Here is a 16,374-nt window from a genome sequence, read left to right on the forward strand (position 1 = left end):
AGAATCGCTCTGCAGCGTTGGAATCACACCAACAAAATTTTGAAAACCTCGAATGGGCAACAACAACAACTGCCTTCATTATTTTCATTTTTTCCTTAAGTATCAAATCAACATTACAATCTCCAACTCCAACTAGCAAAGCAAAAAAAAAAAAAAAAAAAAAACTAGGAAAGCAGTAAACTTAGAGGAAATAAACAGAATTGATCCAAAACAGAATCCGAATAATTAGACTTCTAAAAACCGTAGACTTCTAAAACTCCTCTGCATATCCAAACATCTACATCAGCTCCGTTGATTACGGATTTAAATTATCCCCTTCTAGATTTGCCTCTGCAACAATATTCCCCTCCTAATTTGCATCAATAGATTTTTGCGATTTTGACTTGGAGAATCAAAGTATAATAGTTCTTAGGAGTGTGTTATGAATGTATTGAAACTATTTTTTTGAACTTTTGGAGTTATTGGAGTTGTTTTGAAATAAGATAAAATCTTGAGAATCAAGGAATGTGCTTAAGGTTAAAAAATTTGAAGTTTTGTATTGAAAAGATTTGTGATTTTTGTGAAGTGAGTTTTGTTGACTTTTCTAGTATGCTATTTGAACATAGAATATGATTTTGCATGTTGCAATATTTCGATTTAAGCATGAGAAATGAGGTTTGATAGAATTGCAACATGAATCAAGAGATTTGGCCTATATATGTTTCGGCCTAGGCATGTTTGACACACTTGTGATGTGTTTTAAATTTTTGTAATTAAATATTTGGATTTAGGATAAAATTTACATGAGAAATGTAGATTTTGGTGAGTTTTAGAATTAGGATGTGAAATTCTTAAGTTGAGAGAAATAATATTGAATTCCTGAAGAACTAGTTTCATATATTGTGGTATTTCAATTCTCTTATTACTTCTCTTTAATTTTACAACAAAAAGTCCATAATTCACAACAGTTCAAAATAAATATAAATTTCAAGCACCCATTTGAAGCACCTACATGATATCATGATGTCAAAGATGATAATACAAACCTTATTTAGAATATATAATACAAATTTATTGAAGAAACATACAACCAAACAAACTTAATTACAGAGAGGAACTTCAAACTCGAGCATTTTTCATCTCATCAATCAGCAGCAAATCTCAATTAAAAAGAACATGAAAACATCAATTAGCTACAACACATTCAAATAAGTAGCCCAATTGATTTTAATCATAAATCGTGAACTATTATCTTTAACTAATTATGACTCAATGCTTTCCATCTCATTAGCTACAATTCTCAATTTGGGGACCCTCTGCCAATTGAAAATATAGAGAAAAAATCTTGAGTTAGCCCGTTTGGATAGTGAGATGAGATGAGATGGTTTGTAAATAGTAGTGAAATCATTAGTTGAAATTAGAAGAGATGAAATGAGATGAGGTGAGATGTCACCTCACCTCTGTATCCAAACGGGCAGGGTAAATTGATGCCACGTCAAGTCATCAACACTCCCTCTCAAGATCATGGAGGGGACATATTATGGAAATCTCATCTTGTCATATAAGAAATTAAATTACTAGGCATCTTTTAAAATCACTCACCTAGTAGCTTTTGAGATGTACATTTCTTTAACTCTCTATTTTTGGAATGAAAATTTGTTCTAATTGAATCCTTTTTTCCTCGAGGAGTCACTACAGCATATACTACTTTTCGCCAAGAGTAACTATGGTCAGAAAAAATATATACTTGGTGGCAAAAAGTTTTTTCTCACCAAATTGGTCAGTGACAGCTTGGTGGCATATAGCTGGTAAAGTAAGTCTCTTTTTCCATCAAAAGTTTAATTCATGACAAAAAAATATTTTTCTCCACAACATTAATGGCGGAGAAAACTTACAAAATTTCATGAAAAATAGTACTAGACAGCGGAAATATATATTTTCCACAACGTATTTTGTCAAAATACTTATTTATGAAGAAATTTCATCGTGGGAAATAATTACTTCAAGCAAAAAAAAGCATTTGCCACGAGTTTCATTCGCAGCAAATGCTAAGAGATTTCAGAAAAAAAAAATTGTCAGATAAAAAAAAAAACTGAGCCAAAAATAATCATAACAAATAGTCTAACAGAGGCTATAATTATTATATCCAAACCAATGACAGATTATAACTAACCCAAACAACTACGTTTAATTAAAATTTGTTTATAATTAAACTGGTTATACCAAAACTCTTGGGGTTAAGAATGTGTCGGATGGTTGGTGGTGAAGCTGCCCGTAAGCTTGAGATAGGAAAAGTAGCTATAAGAACAAGAACTTTCTCATCATTGTGCCCTATACCCTAAATCGTAAGAAATAGAAGGTCCAGTGATGTTAAGATCTAATAAATTGAAACAATTAATCAAATTCAAAATATGTTGGAAGATTAATAGAATGACACGAAAATTTGTTACTGTGGTAGTTCATTAATTCTCAAAATCAAATCTCTAATCTTCAGAGGCCCGACATACTTTTCAAAGCACAAGACAAAGGCAACAATAATTACTTATCACTCCAACAACACAAGTGAAGCCACTCCATTCCATCCACTCCATTGCAATCCAAATAGGCTATCGCCCAACCAACAAACCAAAAATATACAGCATGCTTGCTGCCCAAAGGAGTTTTAATTCATTTATCACTTTGTTCAGTCTTGACATAAACTGCAATAATAGTTTATGATAGTTTATTATTTTACTTCATGTTGCTGCTCACTTTGTTATAACCATTTTTCAATGTCCTTAAAAAAGTCTTGACATAATCTGCAATAATAGTTTATGATTATAATTATAACCATTTATCAAGCAAGGAAAGTGAAAACAAGAAGAGTTGACAAAAAACGTAATTCATATAACAACAATACAAAACCATATACAGAAAGATTGTAGTACCACTGCAAGTATATATTATGAACAACAACACCAATAATATCAAAGTTCAAAGTTTTAAAAGTGGCTCACCTGTCCCCGTCACCAACAAACTTTTTAGGATATACTACATAGAAGACATTAGAAGCAACAGTAACTATAGATATACTACATATATGTAACTAATGTGCAACAGTAACTTTTGCTATAAGCTTGGCCCTTTGAAAAAAGTCTTGAATCTACCCTATCTCTCTCCCATTTCTCTGTATCTGAGGATCTTTTTTCTTAGTTGTCCCAAAGCTTGAAAGCTCTCATCGATCACAAAGAAAGGTCTACCTTTGATTTGGTTGGCTAAAGGTTGTGTTTGCTTTTTCCTCTATTGCTCGGTCTCTCTATCTCTCCCTGCTAGTCATTTGTGTTTATATGCTTTCTTTTATGGTGCTTTCTAAGAAAAACCGAGTCTACTCACCTCCAATCCTCTTCTTGTAACAGAAGCCATAAACCCTAATTTTTAACTACCCAAAATTTCAAATACAAAATCGGAACCATATGTAAGATCAAACTCCAAATCTAAACCCACCACAAGAAATTTAAGTTTTAAGGCATGAAAGATGAAATTGAGAGAGGGAGAGTGAGAGAAACGGAGGGAGGGAGGGAGAGAGCTTACCAGACGGCGGTGGTGTGACTGTGGGGCAAAGACTCATTGGCTAGACAGAGTCAACGGGACGAATGTGAGGCACCAACATAGTTTGAGCGGGATGAGTGCGAGGTCCTTTTACGTCGACAGTGGCAGCGTGGCCTGGTTGCGAGGTAGGCTGTGGATTTTCGACTTGGGGGGACGATGCAATGGAGAAGAGCATCGGGTGGGGGAAGAAACAAATACGGGGTGGGGGGGGGGGGGGAATGGGTTTTAAATTTTTCATCTTAAATTTCTTTGCGAGAATTAATTATCGCCGCAAGAACTTAAGTTTATTTATATAAGTACTAATAAGCCACAAAAGGCAAATATGTCTGTAAGTTTATTTGCAGCGACTTTTAATCGCGGCAAAAAGCGTTTATTTCATAGCAAAAAATTTTTTTCTCACAAAGTTTTACTAGCCAATGTGATCTCGTGGTAAAAGGCTTGTATTTTTTCCCACGAACAGTTTTCATGTTATCAACTTACAATTTGCCATGATCGTGTATCTTGGAAAAAAAATTCGTGGAAAAAACCCACATTTATTATTATTATTATTGTTATTGTTATTGCATACATATCGCTCCAAATATTAATTGTGAAATTACTACTTGTCTAAAAAACTTAAACCGATAGGAAGAGTTAAATTCTATTATTTATATTATATTTTGAACATTAGCAACAATGTGTCACGATGAGAAGGAGATCTTGCACACTTGGACATGCAAAATCCACTAGGATACGCCAAGCCAACCCTTCTTGACAATTAAAGAGGCAAACAACCTTGACATGGACAACCTAACCATAGAGAGAATCTGCCTCAAGTATCACAGCCATCCACAATGAGGGACTGATATGTTTAAGAGTGGAAGACTTCACATGTCACAAGGGACATAAATTCATTAGCACCTGATCATAGACGTGGCCTCTTTGACTGTCACTAAAATTGGTTTCACACTTTCACATCCTTATCGATCCCAACTTTAGTTTCAACCCTCGTCACCGGTTTTGTACCGTTATTGAAATTTTTCCATATTGATTTTTCTTTTTCCGCATTGTGTTAATGTCAATGAAACTTTTCAAGTCTGGAAACCTTCTCACTACGATTCCTTGCAAAATCAGGAAATCGATCAAAAAAACATTGCCACACATCGTTTGGTTGAAAACTCTCCAATGCTCAATTCAAAAAGGGTGTATATTTGCGAGAGAAGTAAGGGCGCAGATGGGAGGTTTTCATTACCCGGAATCTTGAGGGTGATTGTATTGTGGGGAAAAGTATGAATAAAAAGATATATGTGCAAATGTTTTGTAAACTAGAGAATAAGTAAAATAATTAGAACAAATTAGAAAGAGAATCCATGTTGAGGCACGTTGTTGTGGACGCTTTCCTTAAAATAGATTTCCCCGCTTCCAAATCTGAACATGCACTAGATTTTTTTATAGTCTACTCCCAAGATATACAATAACGTTGGTTCTCGTTAATTTCATTTTCGATGCACATAAAAAGAGATCCTCGAATAAGAAATAAAATAGCCAAAGGCCAAAGAAAGAGACAAAATGAAACAGGAAGTGTTTCTCTAATTTTTCTAGAGAATTTGAGGTCACTAAATTTGTGGATGGAATTTCCTATTTATAGATAATGAAAGAACACTTGTGAAAAGTCACAACTAAAATAAAATACCACTTGTGAGAAGTCATAACTTCTCAATTCGTAGAAAACATATTCTAAAGGTTTATAATTTACCAAATCGCACAATCTCTCACTTAGTGGCCAAGCGGTTAAGGCTTAAATCCATCGAACAATGATAATTGTTCACATTATTAGTTTTTATTTAACAATAAATATTTTAATTCTTCTAATTCAAAAACCAACGGAACCGCTCGGCCCCATAAAATCTCACATTATATCCAAAGTTTTGAATACCGTTCCGATGACCATTTCAATTGAGAGACTGGAATGAAATATTTTGGTTCCTGTACTGTTTCAAGATATTATATATATATATATATATGAATAAATTAAATATATATATATATATATAAACTATATTCCAAAATAACAATAATGTAAGTTTTAAAAACGTAAACACATGATAAACTTAAAACGCTCAAAGAGTATAGATTCCATTTAGGTCATCTTCAAGATCAAAGAAATTTGGAGATTTTATCAAAGTTTTTTAATCTCAGATTCTCAATCCAGACACACACATATATATTAAAAAAAACTTTAAAAACAACTTTCATCCAAACATCCTGGCTGATTCTCATAACAAAGTACAAGTAAAAACCACAACTTTTACAAAAAAAAAAAAAAAAATCTCTAATAAAACTGTTATACTCAAACAAGAATTCACCTTAATAGAATCAACTCTCAAAAGCTGTACCAACTACCAATCCAGAGTATTTTACTATTTTTAATGACCAAAACTGTTGTCAAATGTTTTTGTCAAATCTTCAACGCCATCTTACATACAAGATATGGACTTGCGTTTTAATTTTTAAATCTGTTTTAAAATCATCCTATTCAAGATTTGGACTTCAAGTTCAAGTTCATGATAAAATTTATTGGAAATCGAAACACTGCATAAATATTTACAACAAAAATAAACATCATATATCATCAAGATAACAGATAACTACGAAGATGTATGTATGCATATTTCATATTACCTACGGCGTGGTGTTGACAGTGGACTGTGGAGGTGGACTGTGATGCTTGTGGGATAGGTATGGGTGCAATCCTTATGCATACTGGCCAACCTATAGCTTACTTAAGTACAACTCTAAAAGGGAAGGAACTCATACTCTCTACTTATAAAAAAGAGCTTTTAGCTCTGGTAGTAGTCCAAATGTGGAGGCCTATCTCTTGGGTCAAACTTTCATTGTGAAAACAGACCAGCAGGGATATTCCCAGGACTCCCAGGAGGTGCCAAAGGGATATTCCCTTTTCAATAATTTCATCCTAAAGAAGGACAGGTTACTAATTATACCAGACTCACCCTTTAAACAGAAGCTATTGCAATTTATACATGGAGACCCACAGGCAGGCCATGCCAAGTACTTAAAGACCTATCACAAGCAAAAAGTGAATTTTTTTTTTTTTTTTGGGCATGAAGAAAGATATTAGGGCATTGGTCAAGGAGTGATCTGTGTCAAGTAAACAAATCTGAGACCTTATTACCAGCGTGTTTACTACAACCCATACCCATTCCTTCACAGGCATTGTAAAGCCCAAGTCCGTAGCCCACACCAGATGAATCCCCAGGAGGATACGATGTCGTTTAGATAAGAATATTTACTTATTTTTTTATTTTTATATTTTGTTCAGTTTCTCTTCCCTTCTGTTTCTTCCCCACCCGACGGTTTTCCTCTCTCACTCTTTCTTCAGTTTATTTCATCCCGAAATCCCCTCCTTCCCGTATCCCATCATCCCACACTTTTATAGTTTCTTTCCCCTTTCTTTTCTCACAGTCACCTTCTCTCCGAGCCTCACTGTCTCCCACATGCCCCCGTTTCTCTCATCCTTCCATCTCTCTCGATTTTGTAGTTATGTTCGGCACACCTCAGGCTGCCGAGGCCTCTCTCAGACGAAGCCAAAACAGGAGAACAAGCGCAGCAACCACTGCCGACAGATTCATCCACGCTGTGAACACCATCGCCCAACCACCGTAGCCCTCCCCTCAGCCACTGCCACCATTAAAACAGCCCAGGCGCACGACCACCTCCACCAATCACCCCACGGAAAACTCACAAACCACCCAACCGCTAAGCCACAAACCTCAAGATCTTACTCATTCCTATAGCCGCGGACCGCATGAGCCACAAGCCGTGGCCAGCCTTCTTCGTTCGACCACCACACAGCCACCGCGATACCCACCTTGCACCACCAAGCCCACGCGAACCCCTCCAAGTCTCGCAAACCAGAACAACAATGTTCACGCAGCAACACCGTGATCAAATCATGCTGGAAGCCAACGTGCACCGTAACCAGTCCGCTGCACTGGACCACCGGAGCATAGAATGAGGCTACTCCCAACACCAAACGGAAACCACCGCACTCAGCCCCAAAACAGAGCATGGCCCATTATCGACTACACCCTTGCCACGTACGCCGTCCGTCATTCTTCCACCACCACACCGGTGGAAGCTAGTCCCACACTTTATCTTTCACCACCACTGTGCCTTGAACCCCTACTGGTTGGTAACCACCACATAACCTCACAATCAACCTCACAGAAGCCCCTGTTTCACTGCACGGAAATAGAGCAACACCTCCACCGCTTAAGGCTTTTTCGCGAGCTGCCCAACCACCACGAGCATTGCATAGTTAAACCACTGCAACCACTGACTCGGGCCGCTATTACTTGCCGGGAAGAAATGCTCCCCCACGTCGCCCAGCTACTGTCGCTGCTCCTCCGGGTCGCACGACGTGAGCCCCCTCGGTGAGACTTTCTCTCCCCGCGCGCAAATCTCCGTCTCTCTCTCTCTCTCTCATTTTCATGTTCTGCCGCCTGGAACAGCCACCGTTGCTCACCCATGCCGGAGGTTCACGGTCGAGCCACGATTCACGTTGCATGCTTACCCTGCCCGTAACCTCTCTCTCCTCCATTTTCACTTGTTAAGAATTTAAACCCCTTAGTAAGCAAGTTACATGTATACCCCTAGGAAGTAGTCCAGTAGTGTTTTTATTTATGATGATATCATTGTGATAAAACTAAGAGAAATTAGAAGGTTGGGGGTGGAGAATATTTTTAGAGTCATAGATTAATAGGTGAAATTAGGTGAAAATCATAGTATTTAGGGACTGATGACGTTTTCGAGTTATGATTATTAGGTAAATGAAGTCTGGTTCATTTAGGTATTTTGGGTTTTAATAAAGGGTGGCTCTACAGCCATCGCTCCCAGTCCCGCTGGGAGCTACCAATAGTGTAAAATGTTATATTTTTTTTTATTTTATTTTTTTATACATGTATTTTTTTAATATTGTAAAATAATTTTTAAAAAAATAAAAAAAATTATAATATCATTAAAAAATATTTAATTAATCACTAAGTAAAAAAATATTAAAAAAATTAAAAAAAAAATTGCGGGATCGGGACCGGGACCGGGACCGGGAGCAGTGAGAGTAGCTTTACTCATTAATAAAAAAGCACGTGTTTTATTAAACAGTTACATACAATTGGAGATTTACGCTAGTTACGTCATTATTCTAGGTGATGATCGATATCTTTTCGACAATGTTGTGGAAATTTAGAGAAGTTAAGAAGTTGAGGTAAGCGAGGTTCCTTTACTAGGCTTTACACGAATTGTTTAGATTGATGTTAACTTTTTGAAAACTTTACATATTTTGTTATGAAATGAGTACTTGGGAAAAATAACCTCGGTCGTTTATTTACATTACTCTTGAAATCTATATGAAAGAAGGAAAATGTTTTCTAACATGCATTGTGTAGACATGAATTGTATTTTGTCATGCTGTCTTTGAAATGTGAAAAAGAGCGATATTGAAAATCTAAAAATTTGTGCATTTATTTGAAAGATGTTCTAACTTTTGCTTTCAGAATGTAAGAATGATCTGAATATGTTTCGATACTCTTTTTTGTTTTGATATGGCATCTGAAAACCTTCATCATGGTGTATTGATCTTGTATCTGACTCTATCTCTGCTCTACTCTGTTTGGGTTGGTACCAACTTCTTTGTCTCTGAGTGCACCCACTTTGGAAACAAAGTGGCTTTATGTGATCTTTTCTGTGTACGCACTCGGGGCTCCGAGAAGAATAAGAAAAAAATTTCACCACTGTCTCTGCCCGGTTTGGCCACTGGGGATAGCACAACCCTACCATAGGAGTGAAACATAGTCTCTGCTCTGTGAGGTGCCCTGTTTTGATATGATGATGATGCTCAAGTTATGTTATGTCAAAGTAATCTGGGTTTTATGTGTCCTAAAATCATCGCTCTGTTACGTTTGAAAACATGTTTTGTTCTGCCTGATAACTCTGGAAAATGTTTTTGTTCTGTATACTGTACTCTGTAAATGCTCATGTTTGCACGCTAGTATATGTCATCGCTCTGAGTTGTTGATAACGCACCCATTATCTCTATAACACTTTTCAGATAATTTTGATGGTATAGCTGGGGATCAAGACCAGAAATCATGTATAAGACTGCGTGAGCATAGTGGATTAAGTACAAAGATGGTATTTTGGTTATTGGAGATTTTATTTCATAGTTCTGTTTTGCTCTGTTGTCTTGGTATCTTGGAAGGTTGATATTAAATTTGAGATTTTTTTGTGGGGTTTAGATTAATCTTATTGGAGTGATTGATCTGAAATAGTGAGTTGTACGTGTCATTGAAAATTTTGGAGTCTATAACTATATGGTTGAAAAATGATTTTAAGTGACAATGAGTAACTCTACGATCCATCCGAGACCAGGGCGTTACAGTTGGTATCAAGAACAGATTTGAGATTTTGCATACTATAATAAGAAGCTTGATGAAATTTAAGGTTTTAGAATTCTGTAGGTCCAACCTGTTTTTTTTTTTTTTTGTTCTTTTTAGTCCACTTTAATTTCTTGATTTTATAATGGTAAAGGATAATTTAGGTTTGAGTTTATGGGTTATTTCTTTTATAAATGTTTGGTTTATAAAAGTTTTGTATGAAAACGAATTATAAATTGATTTAATTTAAAATGATAGATCGCTTTTATAATAATAAAAAAAAGGAAGAAGATTTTATAATAGGATTAGATCGATTTGATCTAATCCTATCACTAATTCACCATTAAATAATTATTAATTAATACTAATATTTATAATTTTATACTAATACTAATATTTATACTAATATAAGTATTATATTAATAGTCTAGACTCTACTTCTAGACTCTAATATGGTATAAAAAAAAAATACTAATAGTCTAATATAGACTAAGACTATAGTTAATAGTTATACTTGTACTAATATAGTTATAACTTATACTAATTATGATTCATAATAACTAATCACTATATGTCTATAGTATTAATGTATTATTATATAATATATAGTATTAGTATCACTATATCATTGTAATATATATATATATACACACACTATAAGTCTATATGCAGTAGTAACAGTAACACTATAATAGTATAATATAATCGTGGAATATTATATTATATAATAGTTTAGTGCATAACAATCAAGCCCTGTTGTCTCTTGATCTTAAGTATGTTCTGGGGGCTCGTAAAGAACAAGACTGCTCCCAGAACAAAAAGGCCATACAGAGATGAGCGTCCCCTCATGTTAGAGTATCATTATCATCTATATCTAGGCCTCCGTGGTTTGCTTATTGTCAGTTTTGTGACAGGAAGGAACTCCCCATATCATAATGCTCTGGATAAAGGCAATCATCTGCATGACAGCAAGTGATTCGTCAAGCTCCCATAAACGATAATTTACAAACTGAAACATTAAAATGATATGGGATGAAAAAAAAAAATTAAATAATCAACATCCTGACTTTTATTTTTTATATTATAAATGAATTGAATTGCAAACTTTAAAACTTAATAGCTAATGAAATGCAAACTGTCCATTGTTTATTGAACTTCCTTAACTATATATCTTTTTTACTCTTCAAAGTGTTATTCATCATCTTTTTGCTTGTACATGAATTAATGTTTGTTTTCTAATTATTTTGTCCTTTTGTCCTTTTTATAAATGGAGTCTTCTATAAATGATGTGCAAGAGTCAACACCAAACATGCCTCCACCCCACCCCTATCCAATGTAAGTGATCAATCAGTTGGTGGGTCACAAAGAGATAGAGTTAGGTCTTTTGTTTGGGATCACTTTACAAAAGAGTAATGCTACTCATCATCCCAACTTCCATCATCATTTCATCATCCTATGATGTGGCATTAGGTGATTGAAAATTATTTATTACATTTTACTTGTGAACCTATCTTTTAATGCCATATCATAGGATGATGGGAGTTGGAATGATGAATAGATTTTTTTCTTTACAAAAAATACCAAAAGGTGATTCAAGTAAACCTAGGGCTACATGTAATTATTGTGGTGCTTCATATGCATGTGATACGAAGACCAATGGTATGAAAAACATGAAGTATCACATTGAATATCAATGTAAGAAATGTATTTTTAAGAAGACAGATAAATCCTAGACGACTCTAGATTGGAAGATGGAGGGAGGAAGTGGTAGTGGTAGTGGGGGACTTGTGCCTATTGCATTTAGTGTTTGGGCTTGCCGACAAGTCTTAGTAGAGAAGATTATTCTTGATGAGTTGCCCTTTAGGCATGCTAAAGGAGAGGGTTTCAAGAAGTTTATGCTTGTGATTTGCCCTAAGTGGGTAGGGATTTCATTCCGTATGACGGTTGCTAATGATTGCTTTAATTTATTTTTGAAGGAAAAATAAAAGTTGAGAAATGCTCTTCGAGGGTAGCGAGTTTCCCTCACCACGGATACATGGACATCCATGCAAAACCTAAACTATATGTGTCTCACAACACACTTTATTGATGATGACTGGAAGTTACACAAGATGATTCTTTCCTTTTGTTTGGTTGAAAATCACAAGGGTGATACTCTTGGTAAAGGCATAGAGATGTGTTTGCATGATTGGGGGCGACAAAAAATACTTGCATTCACACTTGATAATGCAAGTTCTAATAATGGGGTTGTTTCTTATTTGAAAAAAAAGATAAAGTATAGGAGAGACACGATCTTGGAACATGAATTCTTGCATGTTCGATGTTGTGCCCACATTTTGAACTTAATTGTTCGTGAGGGGTTAAAAGAGTATGATAGGTCTATTGCAAAGATGAGGGGTGTTGTGAAGTATGTTAAATCCTCCCCTCAAAGGTGGAGTACATTTAAGAAATGTGTGGGGTTAGAAGAGATTCAATCCAAAAGCCAAGTTTGCCTAGATGTACCGACAAGGTGGAACTCCACCTATCTTATGTTGGAGAGTGCTTCAAAATTTAAAATAGCTTTTGATCGATTGGAGGAAGAAGATCCATGCTTCCTTAGTAGTATTGGAGATGACGATGTCGATGATGAAAATGTGGACCATGTGGTGAATACAAGAAAGTCAAAGAAGTTAGGGCCTCTCAATGCATCCGATTGGGCGAAGGTACAGTTGTTTGTGAGGTTTCTTCAATTATTTCATGATGCAACTTTACGTTTCTTGGGGGGTGACTTGTAATATTTTTTTCCTGGAGTTGGTTATTATTAAAGATGCCATTAACATGGAGTGTGAAGAACGAAACCCCGTGGCAGGATTAATGGCCACAAATATGAAGAGAAAGTTTGACAAGTATTGGGAGAACTTGGAAAATCATAATATGTTGCTCTATGTTGGTGTTCTTCTTGATCCTTGCTACAAGATGCAATATCTTGATTTTGGTTTGGAAAAAATGTATGCACATGATCATGCAAAAAAAAATTGATTTTAGTTGGAAGGTGAAAAATGCATTTATCCGCATGTATGAGGCATACAAGGAAAATGAATAAGGGCATTCTCCTCAGCACACAAGTTCCCAACATGAAGATGTAGCTCCTTCAGCTGACAAGGTGGCGAGTAGAAAGGCAAATTTGATGGTCGAATTTAAGCAACAGTTACAGTCAGAAGACAGTTTGGAAAATAAGTCAGAGGTTGATAGATATCTAGCTGAAATATGTGAGGATGAAGATAATAGTTTTGACCTTCTAATTTGGTGGAAGGTGAATTCAGTTAGATATGGCATACTTTCAAAGGTTGCACGTGATGTACTTGCATTACCGGTATCTACTTTGGCCTCTGAATCTACATTTAGCACTGCGGGTCGTGTACTTGACTCTTTCCGAAGTAGTTTAAATCCAATGAGTGTTGAGGGTCCCATATGTGCACAAAACTGGCTTTGTTCTTCTTCTACTCCAATTAGCCTTAGAACTTTAATGGATGAAGTGGAGGAATTTGAAAAGTAGTTGGATATGGGTATGTAATAAAATTACCTTTGATATCTTTTGTGGTTTATTTTGTTTTATCTTCTATATTATGTGACTTTATTTAACTTGTTTTGTTTTAAATTTTTATGGATAAAACTTGTTGGGGACCCGAACTTTGCTGATTCTGTGGAGGCGGCAAATTCAATGCCTACTGGCCCTACACCCAATGTTGATTAAAGACTAAAGAGGTGAGAAGATTGTTGGTAAGCTAGGTTTTAATGATCTCTTTATGTGGGTTATGATTTATTAATCTGTCTATATTTGTTTAGTGGGGTGCATGTGGGGATGGGGTGGTTGGGTTTTGCTGCTAAATGCAGCTGCTAACAATATTTAACCTTTTCTTTCACATGATATATATATTTTGTGTTAATTTATTGGGTTTTCATTTTCAATTGGGTTGGTTTAATCGTCTTGCGGTTGAGTTAATTAAAGTGTCATTCAGTTCTTCTTTCTTTCTCGGTAACCATTTCAATAAAACATTCAGAGTCCAATAGCCATTTCAATAAAACATTCAGAGTCCAATAACCATTTCATTTTCAGGAGAAGAACTGGGAGCACCAAACTATGCTATCCCATTTTTGTCACCAAATTCCACTGGGAAAGCTATATTATATAGTGTAAATTATGCATCAGGAGGAGGAGGAATCATGATGCAACTGGAAGAATATTTATCAGCCCTTAGAAGTTTAGAAATTACCCATTATATGTTAAGTTGTTAAGTTTTGGATTATAATTTGTAATTTGTAATAACTTTTGTATTATTATAAATTTTTTTTTTTTGGTTTTTCTAGTTTTTTATATAGATTAGTTTTCTTTTATCATTGTATTTTTCAAGATCAAGTTTTTTTATTAGTAGTTTTAGCTAAAAAAAGTACAAAATTTATAGTGGGCCGAAAATAATTGAAATTAGGCAAAAAAAAAAAAAAAAAAAAAAACTAGATTTAGATGGGCTGAATGGCATTTTGGGCATGTCCAAACCGAATGGACCGACCCTAGACCGGACCGGTCCTATACATTACTCGGTCCGGTCTAGGGTGGAAAATCCCTGGATCGAATAGGTCCGGTCCGGTCCACGAAACCACCAAAGACCGGACCGGACTGGATCAAGATCACCCTTAACCAAATGGATATCTTCTTTGATTTTAATCATGGTCCATGCAATTTAGAGAGATACACTTTTTTTTTTTTTTTTTTTGATAATAAGCAAATTTGCATTCATAATACCAAATTACAAATGAATTGTATCAACCCAAACAGAATGAGAAAAAACAATGAGGGATAGACCCCATCCAAAGCTCCATGTCAAACACATGCCAAGCATTACGTGCTAACTGATGAGCCACTTTGTTCCCCAACCTCAATACATGTTGGACTTAGGAGACCTCAAAGCAATGCATCAGATTTTTGGCCTCATTATCCAGATTTCCCAGTACTAACATAAAATCTCCATCTGCTTGAATAGCTTCCACCATCAACAAGATGTCACTCTCAAGAATTAGCTTTGGACACCCCATTTGAACACAAAACTGAAGGCCTTGAAGCATTGCAAGAAGTTGCTCTATGGCTTTAGGATCTACAACTTCAGACTCAACTTTGTTCACAGCCAATAGTACATTACCATGTTCATCTTTGACCACAGCTCCAATACCAGCTTTATGTAAATCATAGAACATTGCCCTATCAGCATTCAATTTGCAAAAACCAGCTGGAGGGGCATGTTAGGAACAATCTGTTACCAATTTAATTGTTGTCACTGAGCTGGAGGCTTTCTTAAAACACATAATATTTAGCATTTGGTTCCAATCTGGTTTGCTCAAAAGACAACTTATTTCATCTGAACTAGAAAGCCCAAGCAAGGATAAAAACCTGTCAACCAAATCTTGTTCCCATTTGCTCACCACTAGCTGGACAATATCAGCAACTGACATATCCTCATGCACCTGTCTAAACAAAAGCAAGTTCAGCAACCATGAATCTTTAATAGTAGGGCAGTGAAAGAGTGCATATGCCACATCTTCTACAATAGCAATACAAAAATCGCAAGGGAGACAAATGTCAACTCTCTTATTATGTAAGTTCTGCTTTGATGGAAGACCCTCATAGCAGACCCTCCAAGCAATTTTTTTTATCTTATCGGGCACACACATTTTCCACACAACCTTTCACAAGTTATGATCATCTTAAGCCCTAGAACTCCCTGCAACCCCTTGTGCTGAAAGGTACCTAAATAATCGATAGGCACTCCTCACAGAATATGAACCATTTTTCTCATGCCTCCAAATCAATTGAACTGTATATATTCTTGGGCTTAAAGTAGTCTTTAAAATATCTGATGCTACCCTTGGATTCAAAAAGGCTCTAATGGTGTTAACACAAGTGTTTTTAATTTTGTACCGTACCAGCCAATATTGCCGAAATTTTTCGTATCGGCCCAGTGGCCGGTACAGGTATCATATGTGTTTCATACCGGCCCAAATACTAGCCGTACCAGCCTGTATTTCGGCATGTACCGGCTTGTATTTCGGCCTATACCGGCCGACATTTCGGCCTTTAATTTTTTTTTCATTTTTTCAAACTACAAATTTATTTTTTTACCACTAATTCAAATTAGACTATTTATAATTTTTATATATATGTATTTATATATAATTTATTCGTATATAGATTATTATTTTGGAATATAATTTATATATATATTTATATATATAATTTATTCATATATCGACTATCCCGAAACGGTACTGGTACCGAAATATTTCATTCCAGTGCCTTGACCGGTACGGCTTCCGGTACGGTATTCAAAACATTGGTTAACACTCC

Source organism: Juglans microcarpa x Juglans regia, chromosome 1D, assembly GCF_004785595.1.
Source record: "Juglans microcarpa x Juglans regia isolate MS1-56 chromosome 1D, Jm3101_v1.0, whole genome shotgun sequence".
NCBI classification, from domain to species: Eukaryota; Viridiplantae; Streptophyta; class Magnoliopsida; order Fagales; family Juglandaceae; genus Juglans; species Juglans microcarpa x Juglans regia.